Below are 19835 nucleotides of genomic sequence, written 5' to 3' on the forward strand. Positions count from 1 at the left end.
ACGGCACAAGTGTCCTGACTCCTGGGTGCCTTCCCAGTGAGTTACCACTGGACACAGTAGAGATATTGGTCAGGCAATCCTGTCGTTATGTGAAAAACAAGCCAGTAAAGTTAGTTTTTTAAGCTGGCATACCTTCACACAATATGTGCATCAGGTGACAGATCTAGGGAAGCACCAGCAGGGGTTCCATAGTAGCAGCTATGGATGGGCATCAGTATCCGTTTTCCACAGTGGCATCACTACTGGGGTGCGTACCACATCTGGTGACACCAAATTAGCCTAGCTGCTCTGAAATTTAGCTGTCGTCTCTTTGGATGGTATCACCAAGTGGTGGGGATGGATGACTTGTGCATGCACGTGTCATCCAAACTGTTCCAGGAGTCTGGAGAGTGCTGGGTAAGCCCCTGCATGATGAGAATGGGGGGGGGGGGGGGGGAAGGACACCTGGTTGCTGACATGAGACCATGCCGCAGTAACGCACTGGATGATACCACCACCACTGGCCTTCCCCCAAAATATAAATTTCCCGCAATGATAGAGTGATATTTTAGTTGTTTCGGCTGATCTGATCTATGACATGTGGCGTTTCTACTGCTGTAATATTCCATCCTGACTCTTCGCACAGAAGCAGTCTGGTGCCTGGACCTGCTGTAGACTGCAGCTGCGTATGAGCAGCAGCACATATCAGTAATAAAAAATAATATTTTCGCAGATAGGTTTATGTATTGCTTCGGATATGGTGATCCTTTATTGACCTAAAATATTGATATGGGACTTCTGATTGGCCCCTCCTAGTTGTTGCTGTGATGCCTGAGAGCAGGGAGGGCAAACAGCTCACATGGGCCATGCTTTGCAGCAATAGGCTGCATGGCTCCTGTCTCTGCATGGCCCCGCTACTCCTGACTAAGGATGATTAGGAACCATTGATGGACACCAGCCAATGTTAAATAGTTTTACCATTGATGGTGGAGAATTAAATGGTTTCCTGCCATCGATGGTGACCGTGGGTCTAATGGGTATTTTACTTTACTCTTGCTGTACTATTTGTAAGAGCCGGGGCGGTGCTGGGCTGCTGACTGACAGCTGAGCCTGTCAAGTCAGGTATAGAGCGAGATAGCCCATCAGCATCCCAGCACATTGTATGTGTGTGGCACACATACAGTGTGTCAGGATACGGCCGGCCTCAAAAGCAGACTTGACAGGCTCAGCTGTCAGTCAGCAGTCCAGCACCACCCCGGCTTTCACACAGATACAGTGTGTTGGGATGCCGGTGGCCTGCCTCACTCAATAGCTGACTTGACAGGCATGGCTATCAGTTAGCAGTCTAGTACCTCCCCGGTTCTGACACACATTCAGTGTACCGCTATGCTGACCGCGACTCCTCTTCCAGTCCCTCCCCCGTGTCAGAAGTTGAACAAAGCTGCCCGGCTGCAAATGAAACTTCTTAGTTGCATGGGCAATTCTGCACATACGCAAAACTTTAGATAGGCATAACAATCGATAGTAACAAACAATGCGGTTAGGTACTGTCAGTGGTTCATGTCACTGGATGGCCTTGAATATATTCAACATGAGAGTTCTCCAACAGGTAGGTGGGGAGTATAGGGATGGGGTTTAGGTATAGTTTATGGTAGATAATAATAAGACTAAGTGGGTGGGGTAAGTGGTTAATTATTTAATAGGGTTAAATTGGATTACATTTTTTGTTTATGAGACTGAGGGATGTAATTAGGACTTTAATGTACGTAATTGTAATTATATTATGGCTAATTAATGAGATTATGAATAATTATTGCAGGGGTTAATTATATTAAATGGGGTTGTTACTATAAAGCTAAAATAGTTAATGATTTTTGGGAAGGGTCAATTATTGATTTTGGGAATGATAGTTGTAAGGCAATCCAAAATATTTTCTGTATTGTATGACAGCCACACTCCACTTTATATGGCGGTTAGTGATGCTTTATATATTGTATGGCGGCCACTGATGCTTTCGGCATTATATGGCAGTTACTGCCTTCTGTATTATATGGCAGTCACAGTGATGCTCTTGGCATTATATGGTAGTCACTGACGCTCTCTGTATTATATGGTGGTCACTAATGCTGTCTGTATTATGTGGCGATCATATAGGTAGAGGGTGACTGCTGTCGATGAAGGGGAAAAGTGGTGGTCACTTATACCCTTTTCACATTGCAACCGTCTGAAACCCCTTTCAGACTGGAGGCCCGACCCGGCTTATTGCCGGGTCGATGACATCATCACCATCACATGTAAAACTGGCGCTTTGAGATGAGATCATCTCCAAGGGCCGACTCTTCCTATACTGTGAACGGGACCTGGGTCACATTATTACCTGTTCACACTGCATCGCTCAACACGGGTTATTTCAACTGGGTCCTTTCACACTACACAGTGCAATAACCCGGGTTATTGCTGGCAGTGTGAAAGTGGTATTAAATGAATCTTTGCCCTGGGTGAAAGAAAGCCTAGCTTCACCATTGCTTAACAACTTTCCAAACAAGGAATTTGAACACCAACAGGGATCTGTAATATTCTGCAACCTAGTTTCGCCCTCACTTCGGGTAGACTCATCGCAATGTTGCCAATGCCTCCTATATACAGTCAGGTGCATAAATATTGGGACATTGACAGAATTTTCATATTTTGGCCTCTATTCAACACCACAATGGCTTTGAAATGAAACATACAAGATGTGCTTTAACTGCAGACTTTCAGATTTAATTTGAGGGTAATTGCATCCAAATCAGGTGAATGGTGTAGGAAATACAACGGTTTCTATATGTGGCTCTCACTTTTTAAGGGGCCAAAAGTAATGGGACTATCAATTTAAAAGCTATTTCAAGGACAGGTGTTGGCTATTCCCTCATTATTTAATTATCAATTAAGCAGGTAAAAGGTCTGGAGTTGATTCTAGGTGTGACATTTGCATTTGGAATCAGTTGCTGTTGACTCTCAATATGAGATCCAAAGAGCTGTCACTATCAGTGAAGCAAGCCATCATTAGGCTGAAAATCAAAACAAACCCATCAGAGAGATAGCAAAAACATTAGTTGTGGCCAAATCAACTGTTTGGAACATTCTTAAAAAGAAAGAATGCATCGGAGAGCTCAGCAACACCAAAAGACCACGGAAAACAACTGAGGTGGATGACAGAAGAATTATTTCCTTGGTGAAGAAAAACCCCTTCACAACAGTTGGCAAATCAAGAACACTCTCCAGAAGGTAGGTGTAAATGTGTCAAAGTCAACAATCAAGATAAGACTTCACAAGAGTGAATATAGAGGGTTCACCACAAGATGTAAACCATTGGTGAGCCACAAAAACAGGAAGAACAGATTAGAGTTTGCCAAACAACATCTAAAAAAGCCATTACAGTTCTGGAACAACATCCTATGGACAGATGAGACAAAGATCAACTTGTATCAGAGTGATGAGAATAGTATAGAGAAGGAAAGGAACTGCTCATGAACCAAAACATACCACCTCATCAGTGAAGCATGGTGGTGATAGTTTCATGGCGTGGGCATATATGGCTGCCAATGGAACTGGTTCCCTTGTCTTTATTAATGATGTGACTGCTGACAAAAGCAGCAGAATGAATTCTGAAGTGTTTCGGGCAATATTATATGCTTATATTCAGTCAAATGCTTCAGAATTCATTGGCTGGCGCTTCACAGTGCAGATGGACAATGACCTGAAGCATACTGCAAAAGCAACCAAAGAGTTTTTTAAGGCTAAAAAGTGGAATGTTATGCAATGGCCAAGTCAATCCCCTGACCTGAATCCAATTGAGCATGCATTCCACTTGATGAAGACAAAACTGAAGGGAAAATGCCCCAAGAACAAGCAGGAACTGAAGACATGAGCAGTAGAGGCCTGGCAGAGCATCACCAGGGATGAAACCCAGCATCTGGTGATGTCTATGCGTTCCAGACTTCAGGCTGTAAATGCCTACAAAGGATTTGCAACAAAGTATTAAAAAGTGAAAGTTAGATTTAGGATTGTTTAGTTTGTCCCATTACTTTTGGCCCACTAAAAAGCGGGAGGCACATATAGAAACTGTTGTAATTCCTACACCGTTCACCTGATTTGGATGTAATTACCCTCAAATTAAATCTGAAAGTCTGCAGTTAAAGCACATCTTGTTTGTTTCATTTCAAAGCCATTGTGGTAGTGAATAGAGGCCAAAATATGAAAATTCTGTCAATGTCTCAATATTTATGCACCTGACTGTACCAAGTTCATCAGTCACATCATTGAAACTTTCACCAGCCCTTTGCTAGGTGCAGATCCTCCGTCTGAGTATGTCCTCCAATATGAATGATTCAGTGTCTCTATACGCAACAACTTTCAGCAACACACCCATACTACATTACATCAGAGTCTGATTAGTCAACCCCCAGTGAGAACGTAAAACATTTCTAATCTACTTCTTGCTGTGCACATCTGAATTTGTACTGTAACTCTGTATGGACACCATTAGGAACGCATGCATGGAGCAACTCAGATGCAAGCACAGACGAGAAACATAGCACAAGAAAAACAATAAAACACATTGGCCTCAACAGGAAAAAAAATAAAATACATAAGCCTCAATAAAAAGAAAAGAGAACACAATGGTCCTGGACAGGAATAAATATAACAATGGCCCCCACAGGAAAAAACTAAAACACCTTGGAAGAAGAAAATACACATTAGCACTGGGAGACAATGGGGAGTGTATGTTCCTGGAGACATAACAGTCGGGGGGTGGGAGGTTTGAGTGTATGTCTCTGGGTTTCGGGGTACACTGTGTCTAGGGGCTGGGAGGTACGGTGGGGAGTATGTTATGGGGCGGAGGGTGTTTAGTGTATAAAGAGGACCAAGGACAGTCTTAGTAGAAATAGACATTTGTCTACTCTAACAAGAGAAGCACACTGTATACTCTTCCCTTGTTTATAGTGGACTTCAGTTTACCATAGGGAATTGGTGCTTCCTGCAGCTTAGATTGACTGCACTGCTGCAAGTTATTAACCCCCAGAAGTCTCACAAAAGCAGTGCTAGTAACAGGTACCAGCAGCTACAGTATATACCTGGTCTGACTAGCCGGTATCCTGAGGCTGTGAGTAGAAAGCGGCTAAATGCTGGGTTCAGCTGGCTCGACTCTGCTGCCTTATAGTGTCCACTGCCGCTTCCAAGCACCAGAGGGGAGAGGCACTGCTTCTGTAAGCTGCTGACGCCGGCTTGTCAGCACGCTGAATGGGGGTCCCTGGTGCAGGACGCTGTGTGCAGGATGCTGCCACTATGAAGGAAAAGGAGCAGCAGCGCTAACCCTATGCTGCTGCTCCCAGCTAACGCCACCTGGATGTGCCTGCTAGCTGGGAGCCGATGAGAACTTCCGGTTTGCGTTCCACAGTGTGGAACGCAAATCCCGGAACTGCGGTAACCACTCAGGCAGATACATAAATGAGCCTGGGCTGGTGGGCCGGCCTGGTAGGCAGGATGGGCCGGCCCAGCAGAGGGGGGAAAGGGACCGGCCCAGCGGGAACTTACCCGCTGTCCCGGTGGCCAAATCCGCCCCTGACTGCAGAACATTTTTTTCCTGCCGCAATTACTAGTCTATAAATTCTTAAATTTCTACTTCAGGGTCCATAGGGTATCCACAGGATACCTTGGGGTATAGGTGTGACGTCAGTCGCTGGGCACCATAGAGTTAAGCTTTTCAGCCTCCCAGGATGCACTAGGGTCCCCCTCCTATACCCCGCCCCCGAGCCAAGGCACCTCAGTTTAGTTTGGTGCCCGGCCGGCGTCGGGTGCACCTATCGGAGTGGGGGCTAGAAGAGCCCCTGAAGCTTTCTTCAGTGCAGCTGTGGCTGCACATCTGGATGTACAGCATGGACAGTCAGTCCTGACGTCCATGCTGTCTTCCCTACACCCCCGCCGGTACCAGAACGCCGGTACCGATCCGGGGATGCTGGTGAGCATCTGGGGTCACAGCTAGCGGTGACCCCAGATGTTCCGGACCATGGCCGGATCCAAGGGGGACAAAGGTAAGCAGCGGGGTCCCGCGGTGGGTCCCCGCTGGTCACATGGTCCTAAGTCCCCAGGCATGGGGCTCCCTGGGGACTGGCTGCAGCGTGGAGCCAGGCGACCAACCTGCGCTTTCCACTACCCCCTGGGACAGCGGACCGCAGCAGAGCGGTAGCGCTGCGGCGTCCCAGGGGTTAAATGCATGCCAAGGGGAGCGCGCCTTCCCTGTCTCACAGCCGGCGCCTCCCCCGCTGCACACAGCCCTCTCTGCATGCTGCCGACTGGTCCTGTGGCAGCGCTCCTCCCCCAGGCCAGCCTCCTCTCTGCTCCTCGGCGGCCATCTTCTCCAGAACGCATGGTGAACGCTGCTGGAAGCGCTGGACGGAAGCATCGTGGTCTGGGTCCCCCCGCATACCTCCTCCGCTGTGGCTCAGGTCTGTGTATGCAGCGCTGTGTCCTACCAGGCCCTGTGTCTGTGTAGTTGAGTGATCAGCGCTGTTAGTGCAGGAATGGTTATTTCTCTGCATTGTATGTGACTGTGCTAGTGCTGCCTGTAACTTTTCTTCTCTAAACTGTCAGCTGTATTACTGTCCCTGTTTTTTCTGCTAAAGCCCTTGCGGTGCGGTGCGGTGCTGCAGGGTGGTCTCTCGCCTATTTGATACTTAATTGGTGAGAGAGGTCACATACGTGGTGCCATCATGTCTGAAAGTGTACAGTGTACCACGTGCAAAGTACCATTAGCGGAGGGGGAGGGTAGCGCGGAGGGCCTTTGCCGGCAGTGTTTGTCCATGGCGCGGCCTATTACGGTTACAGCACCGGTACAGGAGCCGCCCTGGGCTTGTTTCGCTCAGGCGTTAACAGCTTTAGTGGGCCAGTTAGCTCCGCAGCCCGCGTTTACTCCGATGGGTTTGTCCCAGCAGTCTGTGGTGTCGTCACCCATGCAGGGGTTCCCACGACAATTGGTGGTACCCCACAGTCTCCCTATTTCCCCGCTCCCGGGTTCTCAGGAGCCAGCGTGGGTTAACTCCCTGACGAGTTCTGTACAGCACTTGTCGGATGTGTTGCAAGGGGAGTCTGTGATGCGGCCTCATAAAAGGCCGGTGGCGTCTCTGTCCGCTCCTTATGAGGATGACGAAGGGACGTCTGATGATGGGGAGATTCTGGATCCTTACGATCAGGAACCTCTCCATACTAAGGACGCTGATTCTAAGTCCAAAGTATATATTCCTGGACTTATTCGGGTGGTCCGCACAGCCTTGGTGATTGAGGACGAAGTTCCCCCAGCGGCTAAATCTAAGTATGCCTTTTTCAAAGATGTGAAGGGCGATGCCACAGTCTTTCCTCTTTCGGGTCAGTTGGTGGACCATTTAGAGGAGGCGTGGAAACAACCTGGCAAAAGATACCAGCCGCAGAGACGCCTGGCGGTGGCTTATCCGTTCGCGGATAATTATTTTGCTAAGTGGGAATCCCCTCCACAGGTGGATTCTCACGTGACCCGTCTTGTCCGTAGTGCCACATTGCCGATGCCATCCATGTCCTCCCTTAAGGATGCTACGGACCGCAAGGTAGAAATCTGCCTGAAGTCCGCTTATTCCCTTGCAGGGGGGGCAGCACGGCCGGCTATGGCCATTTGCTGGGTTGCCAGAGCGATGGAGCGCTGGGCGGATTCATTAGAGGCTTCTTTTGAATCCGACTGTCCGGCCGAACAGGCGGAGTTGATTGGCAATCTCCGTGATTCGGCCACCTACATCAACGAGGCGGCTCTAGACATTAGTACTCTGGTGTCTAGAATTTCTTCAGCAGCGGTAGCTGCTCGTCGCACCTTGTGGCTGCGATCCTGGAAGGCGGACGCAGATTCCAAGAAAGGTCTGGAAGCGTTGCCGTTTACCGGAGAAGTTCTCTTCGGTCCGGATCTGGATAAGATTGTGGCCACGCTGGCGGCAGCCAAATCTGCTTGTCTCCCGTCGGCCGCTGCTCCTTCTGGTTCTGGACCATCGTCCTTTCGGTCATCTAGGGCCCAGGGCAGGCCCAAACCACAGTCGTTTCCTCGACAGGCTGGCCCTAAGAAATCGGTCAAGCCCCGGAAGCAGGCATGGAGTACCAGACGTCCGGCCCCCAAGCCAGATGACAAGCCTCCGGCCTGACGGTCCGGGCCTCCCTTTGGGGGATCCCAGGGTGGGAGGCCGCCTGCTACAGTTCGCCCAGTGTTGGTCGACCACTACGACAGACACTTGGGTTCTGGAGGTGGTTTCCCACGGATACGCCCTCTCCTTCCGGCACAGACCCCCGGCTCGATTCTTCACCACGGGTCTACCATCAGACCGGAACAAGGCTACGGAGCTGCGGAAGGTATTGCACACTATGCTCCAGGCTGGAGTTATAGTGCCTGTTCCATTCTCCCAGAGGGGCCAGGGTTTCTATTCAAATCTATTTTTGGTACAGAAACCCAATGGGTCATATCGTCCGATTCTCAACCTCAAAGCACTCAACAAGTCTTTGCGGGTCCCGAAGTTTCGGATGGAGACCCTACGGTCCATCATTCTGGCGCTGGAACCTGGGGACTACATGGTGTCATTGGACATACAGGACGCTTACCTGCATGTCCCTATTCTTTTGCGCCATCAACAGTTCCTCAGGTTTGCAATCCGCAGCGACCACTTCCAGTTTCGGGCGTTACCTTTTGGCCTGGCAACAGCACCACGTGTTTTCACCAAGGTGATGGCGGTCATGGCGGCTTCTCTGCGGCTGCAGGGAGTCCGCATGTTTCCGTATTTGGACGACCTGTTATTGGTGGCAGGATCTCCAGAGCTCCTGTTACGCCACTTGGACCTGACCATTGCACTGCTGCAACGGCACGGCTGGCTAATCAACTGGCAGAAGTCCACTCTCATCCCGTCTCGGAGGATTCTGCATCTTGGAGCCTTATTGGACTCGGGACAGCAAAGGATCTTAGTGACGGAGGACAAGATCTCTGCTTTACAGTCAAGGGTGCGCAGTTGTCTGCACAGCCGCCGGGTGTCCTTACACTCGGCGATGAGGTTACTGGGCTCCATGGTGTCGGTGTTCGACATGGTGGAATACGCCCAGTTTCACTCCAGACCTCTGCAGCACCTGATCCTGTCCAAGTGGAACGGGCTGCCTCAGTCTCTGAAGTCCCAGACGATTGTGCTCACCCCGGAGGTTCGCCTGTCCCTTGCGTGGTGGTTACAGACGACCCACCTCAACAAGGGACGTCCGTTCTGGGTTCCAAATTGGGTCCTGTTGACAACGGACGCCAGTCTTCGGGGCTGGGGAGCAGTTTCGGGTCCACACTTGTTCCAGGGCAGGTGGACGCCGACAGAAGCGGAGCTTCCAATAAATATCTTGGAACTCCGTGCGGTCTTCAATGCTCTCCAGCAGGCACAGCGGTTTCTCCAGGGTCGCCCGGTGCAGGTCCAGTCGGACAACGCTACCACCGTGGCCTACATAAACAGGCAAGGAGGAACTCGCAGTCGGGCGGCTCTCGTAGAGGTCTCTCAGATCCTGGTTTGGGCGGAGCGCAATCTTCCGGCCATATCAGCGGTCTTCGCCAGGACGTTCATCCGGGGGAATGGTCCCTGCACCCGGATGTTTTTCAACTACTGGTGGACAGGTGGGGTCTTCCAGAAATCGACCTCATGGCGTCCCGGCACAACAACAAGTTGCCGGTGTACGGGTCTCGCACAAGAGACGAAGGGGCGTCTCTGGTGGATGCTCTGTCCGTCCGGTGGACGTTCCGGTTCGCATACCTGTTCCCTCCGGTCTCCCTTCTTCCACGGGTAATCCGGAAATTCAAACAGGAAGGAGGGACGCTCCTGTTGATAGCTCCCGCATGGCCCAGACGGCACTGGTTCTCAGACCTTCAGGGTCTGTCCGTGGACAGTCCTCTGCGGTTGCCGCTACGACCGGACCTTCTGTCTCAGGGTCCTTGCCTTCACCCGGACCTGACTCGGCTGTCTTTGACGGCGTGGCTGTTGAGACGGCCATGCTGAGGTCCCGGGGGTTTTCCAGCTCTGTGGTGCGTACCATGTTACGAGCTCGGAAACCGTCTTCCGCGAGGATATACCATCGCGTGTGGCATACGTTCTTCCAGTGGCGTCGACCGAGAGGTTATGCACCGCGGGAGTTTCGTCTGTCTCGGATTCTCGCCTTCCTGCAAGCGGGACTGGATCATGGGCTTCGCCTTGCTGCTTTGAAGGTACAGGTTTCGGCCCTATCTGTCTGGTTTCACCGTAGGATTGCTACAATCCCGGATGTGCGCACCTTTATGCAGGGTGTTCTCCGCATTCAGCCGCCCTTTGTTCCACCTGTGGCGCCTTGGGATTTGGCTGTGGTCCTGAGGGCTCTCCAAGGACCGCCGTTTGAACCACTGGGCTCAGTGGATCTTAAATGGCTAACAGCTAAGACTGTTTTCCTTCTGGCCATTGCTTCGGCCAGACGTGTTTCTGAGTTAGGGGCTCTTTCTTGTAGACCCCCTTTCTTGGTTTTTCATGGGAACAGGGCAGTGCTCCGCACTCGGCCCGAGTTTCTTCCCAAAGTTGTCTCCCAGTTTCATGTTAACGAGGAAATAGTTGTTCCGGCCTTTAACTCACCGGGTCTTTCCGTGGGTGAGGCCTCTTTGGATGTTGTGCGGGCCTTAAGGACTTATGTTGACCGCACTTCTTCGTTTAGGAAGTCGGACGCTTTGTTGTCCTCTATGGCTTCCGTAAAAAGGGTTGGCCTGCTTCAAAGCAAACTTTGGCAGCCTGGATCCGTATGGCTATTTCTGAAGCTTATCTTCATGAAGGCCTACCGGTCCCTCCTTCTCTGAAGGCTCATTCCACTAGGTCTGTGGGTCCTTCGTGGGCAGCTCGACGTGGTGCCTCGGCAGTTCAGATCTGCAAGGCTGCTACGTGGTCCGCTGTCCATACCTTCGTGAGGTATTACTGGTTTGACACCTTCACCTCTCAGGATGCTTCCTTCGGGCGGCGGATTCTCCTTTCTGCACAGGAGCGTCCCCACCCTTAAAGGATACTGCTTTGGGACATCCCCAAGGTATCCTGTGGATACCCTATGGACCCTGAAGTAGAAAATATGAGATATGGTAAGAACTTACCCTTGTTATCTCTATTTCTACGAAGTCCATAGGGTTCCACAGGACTCCCGCCCTGTCGCACCTGTGCTGCAGATGGGCTTTGCTCTGGTCACCGGTTTTCCGTCTCCCTCTGGTGAGAATGTGATTCTTGTATGTGTCCAGATCTTTTTTCTCTCTCTTCCTTCTCCTCCTCCGGCCTATGGCTTGATAACTAACTGAGGTGCCTTGGCTCAGGGGCGGGGTATAGGAGGGGGACCCTAGTGCATCCTGGGAGGCTGAAAAGCTTAACTCTATGGTGCCCAGCGACTGACGGCACACCTATACCCCAAGGTATCCTGTGGAACCCTATGGACTTCGTAGAAATAGAGATAACAAGGGTAAGTTCTTACCATATCTCATATTATTTTTATTGTGCTTTTTAATGTAATTTTATTTGACTGTGAGTTTCTTGCACCAAATTTTTTGCTGATTTGTAATGTGGATGTGATAATAAATTTTCATTGATTGAAACCCGGGATGCAGATATGCTAATAATGCGATTTAAAGCATTTTCATAGTCTGCTTTAGAACTTTAAACATGATGCTTTACCATGGATGTGTTTCAGTAGATCAGACGCGTCTTGATCGAACATTAATAGGTCGACAACTTTAGTCAGACATTTAATTTAGATAGACATAATATAGATCGACAGTAACAATAGTCAGACATTAGTATAGTCGAACGGTACATTAGATCGATATGTAATATATCGAATATTTAAGATCGAAAGGTATTTAAGGATGACACATCTTAGATCAACAACTAATAGACAATGATCCATGATCTAAACAAAACAGTTAGACATTTATTAGAACGACTTTTAATAGATCGACAGTACACAAACAGACATCAACAGATCGAAAATATTTAGATCGACAGCAAATAGTTCGACATATCAAAGATCGAACAGTATTAGATCGAATTAAAATAGCCCTAAATGATTTAGATCGACATATAATAGGTCAACATTTATAATAGATCGACAAATCAAAGATCAATACATTAGTTTTAGATAATCGAAATAGTAATACACGCTGCACGCTAAAAGCGCCTTTCCCGACTCTACTTTCCATCTGTGGAACCACAGCTCCCATCCAGCCCTTACATCCATGCACGTGCAACTGGTCATGCCAACCCCCTAAAGTCACCCTGCACCCCTTGGCTGTAATTGCTGGATGCCCCCATCTGCTGGAACGCACCCCATCATCCACTGCTCTCATCCCCGCTATCCCTGACGCCTGGACATGGGCGCATCCGTCTAGTTTCAGACGCTCCCTCTAATATCAGCTCTCCCCACTCTACATCTGTGGAACTACAGCTCCCAGCCAGCCCTTACATCCATACACGCGCAACTGGCCATGCCAATCCCCTAAAGTCATCCTGCACCCCTTGGCTGTAATTGCTGGATGCCCCCATGTGCTGGAATGCACCCCCTCATCCACCGCTCTCATCCCCGCTATCCCTGATGCCTAGTTTCAGACACTCCCTCTACTAGCAGCTCTCCCGACTATAATTTATACCGTGGAACCACAGGTCCCAAACAGCCTTTACATCTATGCAAGCGCTCGTGGCATTGCTAGCCCCCTACAGTCAACCTGCACCCCTTGTCTCTAATTGCTGGATGCCCCCATGTGCCGACCCTACTTTCAACCCTAATCAAACTAAAGATATATGTTTTTCTACCTTCACATGTAATTTATTTTAAAGACGTTAATTATTATAACCTAGCTATAGATATCATTTAAGTTTTTCATTAAATCAGCAAGCCATTGTTCCTGATTTATATTTCACTACTTGTTAGTTTGAACTTTTAACATTCCATCAATCTCACCTATACTATCAGCCTCCAAATTTGTTATCAGTGTGTGTGAATGTAACCTTAGAATCAATTGTATGCTCCAAGACCTTTATTTACTTTTCTGTACACTATGTTAAAAGGCTGATTTAAAAAGACATATTTTCCCTAATTGAATGTTTAAATAATATGAATAATTTTAGACTCGACCTTTAGTATTGAATTGAGTCTTGCTATTAAAGAAGTTAACTATATTTACAGTCAGGTGCATAAATATTGGGACATTGACAGAATTTACATATTTTGGCCTCTATTCACTACCACAATGGCTTTGAAATGAAGCAAACAAGATGTGCTTTAACTGCAGACTTTCAGATTTAATTTGAGGGTAATTACATCCAAATCAGGTGAACGGTGTAGGAATTACAACGGTTTCTATATGTGCCTCCCACTTTTTAAGGGGCCAAAAGTAATAGGACAAACTAAACAATCCTAAATCTAACTTTAACTTTTTCTCTTTCATCCACTAGGGGACACTGGAGGTGCTTATGCTGGGGTATAGAGGCGTGGTTAGCTGGAGCTGGCACTAATTAATTCAGAAGTGTGAGGCTCCTCCCCCTCTATTCCCCACCAGCCCTCAGTTTAGAAAATGTGCCTTAGGAGAAAATGTAATGCTCCAGCATTACATTTTATTTTATTATTTTATAGCATCTTTTACACAATTGGGTACCCTTCGCCACCTATACCAAAGGTGGGGTCCGGGTACCTGGCGCCCTGACTTTTCTAAAGTTCAGGAAGGAGTGCACAGTGCTTATTCTAAAAGCAACTGACAGCTCCTTATCGCCACAGCACATCTCCACAGCAAGAAGAGGAGAGTGCTGACCTGCCGAGAGAGACTCCAGGGGAGCGCAGTCAGTATGTAGCTGCGCATCCCCCGGCTCATCCACGCTACCAGCACTTGTAGCGTGAGACACATTCTGTATTTTTACAGAGTGCATGGTTTATTAGTGCACAGCGCTGCTCCCTGCCATACCTCTTAAGGTGCCCACACACATCGCGACATTTTACACAATTTGGCCAATTTCGACGAATCGGGTAAAAAAAGTACAAATCGTGAGTTTATACTCACGAGCAGGATGCCGATGCGCATCCCCGCTAGTCGTATATCGCATCTTCTGATCTGCCGTGCTGTAGGCAAATTAGCCAACCATGAACACGATGGACGCCGATCGTGAGGGTTTTTTTCCTCACGATGAATCGTACGATTCATCACACAATGCGGAATTTGACTGACCGAAGCCTGGACACGCCCCATCGCCATCTTGTGCAGCATCGTGTATGGAGCAAGACAGTCACACTTTGGGAGCCTGCACACTGGATTTTTGTTTTGTTGTATATTTGGTGAGTATTTGTACAGTTTAAATGCAACCACACTGACCACCAATATGTGCTCCCCACTGCCCACCAATGTGTGCCCCCAGGTAATAAATGCATGACCCAGCCACCGCCCGCCGTATTGAGGTGGGCGGTGGCTGGGTCATGCATTAAGCTCCCACTGCCCACCAATGTATGCCCCCAGGTAATAAATGCATGACCCAGCCACCGCCCGCCGTATTGAGGTGGGCGGAGGCTGGGTCATGCATTAAGCTCCCACTGCCCACCAATGTATGCCCCCAGGTAATAAATGCATGACCCAGCCACCGCCCGCCGTATTGAGACGGGCGGTGGCTGGGTCATGCATTAAGCTCCCACTGCCCACCAATGTATGCCCCCAGGTAATAAATGCATGACCCAGCCACCGCCCGCCGTATTGAGGCGGGCGGTGGCTGGGTCATGCATTAAGCTCCCACTGCCCACCAATGTGTGCCCCCAGGTAATAAATGCATGACCCAGCCACCGCCCACCGTATTGAGGTGGGCGGTGGCTGGGTCATGCATTAAGCTCCCACTGCCCACCAATGTGTGTAATACCTCAAATAAATAAATAAATAAACACGTTTTTTACAAAAAAAACACCATACATTACATTTAAAAACACACATTATTTAAAGCTGGGGGTCTTCTACCTTTCGGTCTCCAACTGTTGTGGAACTACAGATCCCAGGATGACCTGCCACCCACCTTTGAAACTGTTTTTAGGGCATCCTGGGATCTGTAGTTCTACCACAACGACAGGCCCAAAGGTGGAAAACCCATACTGTCAAACAAAGAAAAACATTATATTACCAAGCAATAAACACATAACATTCCTGTAAAAGAAAACATGATTAGAATACCATAACAAACCTTTAAAAACCTGTAAAAAAGAAAATATTAAAACATTAAAAATGTGAACTATAACAACATTACATTTAACAAAACTAGATAATGTCCATGGATTCAGAACGTGAATTCATTACAGGATTCATTGAAATCCTGCACTCGAAAGACTGTCTGTGGAAGATCAGTTCTCGGAAGTACCACAATAAGTCGCAGAAGTTGGCCGCACTCGAGGAACTGTATCTGATTCAGACCTGAAAACTGTACGGCAAAAGATACAAAATCTCAGGACAGTATACATCAAAGAAAAAAAGAAGGTGGATGACTCCAAAAAATCAGGAGCGGCTACAGATGAAATATATACTCCTGCGCTGTGGTACTACCAAATGATGTCATTCATCAGTGAACAAGAGCCTCAAACGGAATCAATCATCTTGATGTCTGAGCGTGAGGGAGATGAGGAGGTTGCAGAAGTCTTGGTAAGTAGTGACACAGTTTAAACCAAAATCCTTAATGTTTTTGTTGTTAAATCCCAAATGTCCAATTTAGTCAGTAGTTCACAGATAGTCCTCCTGCCATGGTACAGCACCTGGTCCATTGAAATATGTCATGTACTCCTCCCTCACTTCTTTGGCACGTGCGGTGGATGTTGTTGTAGTTGTTGGTGCAGACACAGATGTCAAATGTTCATTGTCCTCCAGGGGTCCTACATCTTCTGGTCTAGCTGGGACTGGTCCTCGTTGAGTAAATTTTCTTCGCAGAAAGTTGTGCAGCACACAGCACGCCATCACGACCCAGTCTATCTTCTCCACATGTAGATTGATGGTGGTGTGGAAAATGCGGAAGCGGTTGCTCATTATTCCAAACGCATTTTCCACAATGCGCCGTGCCCGGGATAGACGGTAGTTGTATATCCTTTTCTCTCTGGTCAGGCCCCTGTGTGCAAATGGCTTCATCACATGTTCATGTAATGCAAAAGTCTCGTCTGCAACGAAAACGTAATTTAGGCCGTGCTTTTTCTGGTCCAGTGAGGGCAGGTTGAGGGTTTTGTTGGCGAGTCTCTGGTAGAAAGCCGTCTTTTTGAAGGACCCACCATCCGAAGCACGCCCATTCTTGCCGACATCCACAAACAGAAATTCGTAGTTGGCATTCACCACTGCCATGAGAACAATGCTGAAGAAACCTTTGTAGTTGTAGTAATATGATCCGGTGTTGGCAGGTGGGTTGATGCGGATGTGTTTCCCATCGATGGCTCCGCCGCAGTTAGGGAAATTCCAACGTTGTTCAAAATCTTCCGCGATGCTGGTCCACTCCTCCACGGTGTTAGGAAACTGTAAAAATAGTAAAAAAGATGTTAAAACATGACTATAATATTTTTTATATCTTTTTTCCCTATATAGACTCCCACCCAAGACCCTGATTTAGCATCCACACCGGACCTCAGTCTGCTCGGTGGCGACAGTGATCCGGAGAATAGCACACAAGTGGAAAGTCAAGTTCCACCTGGACCATCATCTTCTCAACAACCCCAAAAAAAGAAAAAAAAACAAGGCAGAAAGGAGAATTTGACAGAACGTGAGGACCATTTTTTATAAAACGCAGAACGGCTGCTGCAGAAACCCCCAGATGCAATTGATGATTTCACAGCTCATGTGAATAGCACATTGAGAAATCTGGATGCAGATATCCAAAGAAATTTTTTAAGGTTAAACTACGACCTCTTGAGTCGCTCTATGAGCAAAAATATCTCAAATTCGACATACATTGCAGATCCAATGCTATTTTCCCCTGCCCCAAATAAGTATGTCCGCCCCCCCCCCCGCTGCCCAGTTAGATATTACTCCCCCACCAAGCACCAGCACCACCTTGTATAATGCTCTGCTGGATGCAGCAGATGAGTCGCCCCAATATACAGAGATGTAAATTTTTTCTTGATTTTAATATCACCAAATTTTATGAATTCTAATAGGTGCTTGCTGCATGGGATAGGGTGGTGATGACACCATTTGAAGAAGGTCACTACGCACATGGCACAAGTACACATTGCTGGAAGCCGGGGCCGCAATGTGTACTTGTGCCATGTGTGTATTGGCCTGTTCAAACTGGCGTCTGACCCTCCCTATCACATACAGCCAGCTACCTATTGGGATTCATAAAATTTGGTGATAATGTTCTTTTGTAAAGTTGTAATAAAAAAAGTATTTTGCACACAGTTTAATGCACACTTTCAGTTGCCTGCAGGTCAGTGCACATTGTACTAAAAGAAGGCAATTTTTTGCTTTATGTTGAGTAAAAAATAAAAATTTTCTTTGCACAAGAAACCAATGTGTAGTGTTTTTTTTTAACTTACCTTGCAATACTGGTACTGTAGCACTTTTATGTTGGCTTTGCAGGTCTCCGGAATGATGACGCCCAAGGACTGAGGTGAGATGAGTGTCCCAAACTTTAGGTCTTCCAGTGACCTTCCTGTAGCCAGGTATCTCAGGGTAGCCACCAGTCTGTCTTCAGCAGGGATTGCCCTCCGCCACCTTGTGTCCTGTCTCTTGATGTGGGGGGTCACCAGATGCAGCAATTCTTGGAAGTTGGCGTCATCCATGCGCAGGTAGTTCCGATAGTCCTCCGGGTTGTTCTCCTTGATCTCTATCAGCAGGGACATGTGAGAGCGAGTATCCCTTTGTAGCAGCCACTCCTTGGTCCAGCATGCTCTCGTCCTTCTTCGCTGGGCCCTCTTCCTAATCTCCCGGACCCCGGCTTCAGCAACCAACACTCTATACTGATAGGGACGCATCAGTACAGAATTCAGGAACAGGATAGAATGCAGGTAGGTAGCACACACTTGCAGGTAGAATAAACTTTGTGTAAGGCAAGCCAAATACAAAGAGCACAGTAGCAATGTACAGGATTCAGCAGGAATACACCTAGCCTCATCTAGTAGCAGAGCAGAATGTACACAGAGTTTAGGGTGCCTGCTTTTTTTTATACTCCCAAGCTAGCCCCTTCCATTGTTATGGCTATTTAAATCTCCCTCCAATAGTCAAGAGCCTGTTTTATTTATTTTTTTTCAACTCATGATTTGTTATGGCCAATCTCACGATGCGTACGATCCGATAGATCGTGAGATCGTAAGACAGATTGGGTGTCTTTTTTCCAAAATCGTGATCACGACGGCAAGGGAGCTCCCGTGAAAGTTCATGAGGAAATTGGCCATAAAATCGTATCGTGAGCACATCGGTATGTGTGTGGGCACCTTTATACTCTCAGCCCCCAATGGATAGCGCAGCACAGCGGGGCTGACACAGGGAAAATGCAGAAGCCATATTGGACAGTCAGGCAAAGCTTTCACATAAAGAAGGGGGCGGAGCCTATATCCGGGCGGGCTCTCTCTCTCCATACTAGTGGCATACAGCTGTAGCAAACAGCGTGTCTGCCGTTTTCAAAGCTTAATGCAACCTCCGCTGCCCAGCGCTTGTAGTACAGGCTGTGTACATACATGGCACACAGCGCTGCTCCCTGCCTTCAACTCAGCCCCCGCTGGACACGTGTTTTGCTGAGGCAGCAAAGCGGGGCTGACAGGAGATGGTAATGGCTACATAGAAGCCACTTTAGCCACCCGTAGCATGTAAAAGGGGGCGGAGCCTAATCAGACGCTCTCTAATCGGCATGGAGCTGTTACAAACAGCGTGTCTGCCGTCTTTATTAATGCATGCCTGCATCTCTCCCTTTTTAGGTAGTGTTGAATTTGAGTAAAGTGAAGGCTGGATTCTCCTTAAAAGTGAAACAGCTCTGTGGCTCAGAGAGCTAATGCTCAGTACACAGTGTGTGAATGTCCTGGGTTCAGATCCCAGCGAGATAAATTATATACACTAGAAGGTGTATAGTGAGCAGGGGAGCTAATCTGTAGGCTGTGGAGTTGTTTCTCCTCCTCTGTTTCCCACCTATAGTCTAAATACAGTCTGTGTATATTAGTGTCTACATAAATGACAAGCAATAGGCTTCTCAAAAGCGGTTTTGGTTGTTCTAATATAATAACAAACAAACTAAGCCACATGCTACTGGCTCCACATTATGTCATCCTTGTTTAATAATAGTCCCTTCCATGGCTATTTCTGCTTCACCATGGGCCGCTGACGTGATAGCAGTAATGAGTAGGTCTCAACCTCCCTGGGAGCGGAAGGGAAGCACACTGAGTGCGTCACATGCATGTGAGGTTACTTCCTCCGTGCCTCTGGGAGGGGGAAGAGATAGATTCCTTTCCATAATTGTACAATGACGTCATCTGCCAGTGTCCAACGTCATTCCCTACCATCCAAGTGAGCATAGAGGGGGAATACATCCTTGTGGTGAGCGATGTGAGCCACCGTGCCCGCAGCGTGGCGAGCGATGCGAGACCGCAAGGGGCCGACTTTCTTTTCCTGGAAAGTGTGGGCAGAAGCCTCCACTTCTGCCCTCACTCACGTCACTTCCAGGTACAGCTACTGAAGGGGTTTTATGCTCTCCCCTCTGGAAAGGTCTGAGACGAGCCTCTTGCTGCCCTCACAGGGCATCATCTGTCAAAACCAGAGGATATAGGTACTGCGGCTACTGTACCCTCCATTTTCTATTACAAAAAAAAAAAAA

The sequence above is a fragment of the Taudactylus pleione genome, unplaced genomic scaffold (genome assembly GCF_031769625.1).
Source record: "Taudactylus pleione unplaced genomic scaffold, aTauple2 ptg000392l, whole genome shotgun sequence".
Classification (NCBI taxonomy): Eukaryota; Metazoa; Chordata; class Amphibia; order Anura; family Myobatrachidae; genus Taudactylus; species Taudactylus pleione.